This window comes from Crocuta crocuta, unplaced genomic scaffold (genome assembly GCF_008692635.1).
Source record: "Crocuta crocuta isolate KB4526 unplaced genomic scaffold, BGI_CrCroc_1.0 scaffold114, whole genome shotgun sequence".
Lineage (NCBI taxonomy): Eukaryota > Metazoa > Chordata > Mammalia > Carnivora > Hyaenidae > Crocuta > Crocuta crocuta.
The window spans coordinates 618,449-621,603 of record NW_027530000.1 but is presented as its reverse complement, the minus strand read 5'-3'; the positions used below and the strand labels follow the sequence as shown (position 1 = coordinate 621,603).

The 3,155-nt window shown below is 52.8% G+C and overlaps 1 long non-coding RNA gene across 1 annotated transcript; it reads right to left on the bottom strand.

The window, feature by feature from the left end:
- Window positions 1-1,767: 1,767 nt before the first annotated feature.
- LOC144231166 (uncharacterized) lies at window positions 1,768-3,149 on the bottom strand. The gene is made up of 2 exons (XR_013334997.1): window positions 2,859-3,149; window positions 1,768-2,768 (listed from the first exon to the last, which is right to left on the bottom strand). It is a non-coding gene; the product is annotated as an uncharacterized LOC144231166 (long non-coding RNA).
- Between the last annotated feature and the right edge of the window lie 6 nt (window positions 3,150-3,155).

Below are 3,155 nucleotides of genomic sequence, written 5' to 3'. Positions count from 1 at the left end.
CTCCCGGCAGTTTCCCTGAGACCGGCGCAGGGCGGAGTGCCCCCGCAACTGCCGTGCAGTCATTCTGGGTCCCCCCCACCACGTGGGTCCTTTCTGTTGGTTGACAGCCTTACTTCACCTGAATTTTTCCTCTAGTAGCCTCCAAAGAAAAGACACAGGGAATAAAAGCATGTCTGAAGATGACTTTATTCTTGACCGGCCTTTGACTGGGGTGTTCTTCACATCACTTCTTTCAAATGCCCCCCACCTGTGTTAGACCTTTTTTCCTGAAAATTCTAAGAGTTGGTTGATGGCTTCCTGAGAAAGCCTCTGTGTCTTTATTTCACCTCAATTTTTCAACTCTTTTTTTTTTTTTTTTACCTTCTAGGAGATTTTACAAATTTTATAAACTCTTAACTTTTATATAAAATGTTTATCTGACAACCATTTAAGAAACTGATGTTGCTTCTTTAATGTTTTATTTATTTGAGAGAGAGAGAGACAGCATGAGCAGAGGAGGGTCAGAGAGAGGAGACACAGAATCCGAAGCAGCTTCAGGCTCTGAGCTGTCAGCACAGAGCCCGACGTGGGTCTCAAGCCCATGGACCACGAGATCATGACCTGAGCCGAAGTCGGACGCTTAACTGACTGAGCCACCCAGGTGCCCCTACAACCATTTATTTTTATTTTAAAAACACTTCCTAGGGAGTGATGCTCCAGTGTAGACCCTGGGTCCCTGGACTCTGGTGCTGCATTACAGATGACCGTCCCTTGTGGGGCAAAGGGTTACGGCCTTTGGTGGGGAGTGCTCCCAGGGAGAATTGCACTGTGGATTATGCTCCATCATGATAACCCTCCTCCAGGATAACACTCCCTTAGAGAAAGTGACCCCTTGAAAATGACCTCCCTCAGGGATGGAACATGGTGCCCCAGTGCAGACACCAACTTTCTCCCACGGGTGCCATTCCATCCGGGGCCCTTACCTGGGACGGGGTGAAGAGTACTGCCCTCCTCCCCTCAGCCTACGTATGGCTCAGTGCAGACTGTGTCCTTTGGCTTCTAGGGCACGTGTTTTATTCCTTTATGTGCTATCCCTGGACTCGCACGTGGTCCTAGTCAAGGGAAGAGCCTGAAATGCACTCACGCTCCGACTACACCCGTGAGGAGGCCAGAGCCCTGGGGCTGGCGGGCTGCCCTGCTCGGCCTTGGCATCGGTGTGGTGTTTAGCCCAGGCCACTGGGCACAGTGGGCTCCGTGTGTGAGGCACCCCCAACTCTCCATGCGGGGGGCCCTTCTTAGGTTCAGAGCAGTTCCGGTCCCGGCTGCTCACCCAACAAGGCAAATCCATTCAGGGCGCTCTGTCGGGGCCCCCACTTCCAGGCCAGGGCAGAGGTAATGGCCCCGTGCCCTTCTCCAGAAGAGAGCGGGGTGGCCAGTCCTGCCTCTGCCCCCTCCTTCCCTGAGCCCTCATTTCTCCGCGGAAGGGTCACCTGGCTCTGACTGGCGCTAGGGTAGCGCAACAGGGCCGGCCCTCCACGGACGCGAGCCTCTGCCCAGTTCGCAGAGAAGACTGGGCGGCAGATGGGCCGGGGCCGGGACAAGGCGCGGGCCGCAGGCAAAGGCCGGGAGGGGCTCCCGCAGCAGAGCAGCCCCGGGGGAGCCCATCCGGGCGAAGCTGGAGGTGGGAAGGACGAGAAGCCCGTGGGCCGCCCCTAGGCAGGGGTGACCAGCAACCGCGGGGGGGCAAACCCCTGCCTTCCACAAGGCCGCACAAAACACCCGACCACCTTGTGATCCGAAATCAAGACTGTATTTATCTTCATTGATTGACACGAGAACTGAATGTTTAAAGCAACCAGAGTCCACAGTGGAAACGGGGGTTGAAAATACAGAACTGGTCGAACCGACAAGGTTCAAAAGTGCAGTGGACATAGGTGTGGCCATCAGGGAACAGAAAAGGGTGCTGCGGGCAGGACGAGGTGACATTCGGGCGGTTATGAAAGCAAAACCGAAAGCAAAAGGAAATCATGCCAAGGCCTCGGCCGGGGTAGGGCCACGCCGAGAAATGTCTGCTGACGGCCTCTGCGCAGGAGAGAAAACAGAAGTTACCGTTTCTTTTTGTGATGAACCTTTAGACTCTTCACTCCTAAAAGTCTGCTTGTCAGGTACAGATTCCGAGAACACTGCACAATCGAAACCAGGGTCCACAGAAGTGTCCTGTGGCCAGAGCCGGCCAGTCCCCGGAAGGGCGGGGCCCCGGGGCCGGGGACCCGGAGCCCCGCGTGACCGCTCGGAACCGCGTTCCCCGGAGCGGCCAGGCCCCCCCGCGGGGCGCTTGCATAGTTGAAGGGTCGGTGCTGCAGTTAAACTTTCGGGCGTTTCCAACTGACAGCGAGGTTTGTTTTTTTGTTTTTGTGAGTGACCATGTTAAACAAATAACCAGAGAGGTTTCTAGAAATTTTTTTTATAAAGTCTACCCAGGTTAAGAATTTAATAACGCCATATATTTATATTAACAGACTATTTACATATTTCTTTTTTTAAAAACAAACTGAAAAGGAAATCCTCTTAACACTTCTGCATAATAAGGCAAAAAAAGTTTTGTACATTATTATTATTTTAATATATATCTGTAACTTCGGTTCCAAGTACCAAGGGAGGGCCAGGGCCGGCCTGAAGTGGGGCCTCACAGTGCGCTGGACAAAATGACCGTGTTTTCTCCATAAATAAGACAAAAAGATCCTGGGGCTCTAGAGAGGAATCTGAGGCCTTTACATTGCAAATCCGAACTGAAGATAAAAAAGCAAAAGTTTCTTGTTTTAAATGTCTAAAGAGCACAAAATTGAAAAAAATACAAATCTATTAAAAACGCTTCTCACCTGTGGGAAAAGATGTACAAACTCTTATTCTCTTCCAGTGGCCTAACCTCGAGCTCGGAAAACAAAAGCTCACCCCCAGCAAGGCTGTGGATGAACCCCCCCGACTCCGCAGGCTTTGAGCGGAAAGCGAGTGTCACCCCAGGGCTGACGGCGCTGTGCTTAGGTTCTAGAAACGTCCACGTAGAAAAGTTTACAGCAGTGCATTTGTAGGAGGGTCTCCGAACAGGCGGCGCGGGGTCCCGCGGGGACTACCGCGCCTCCACCTCCTGGGGGTTGCGGGACGGGGAATAGTCGCGC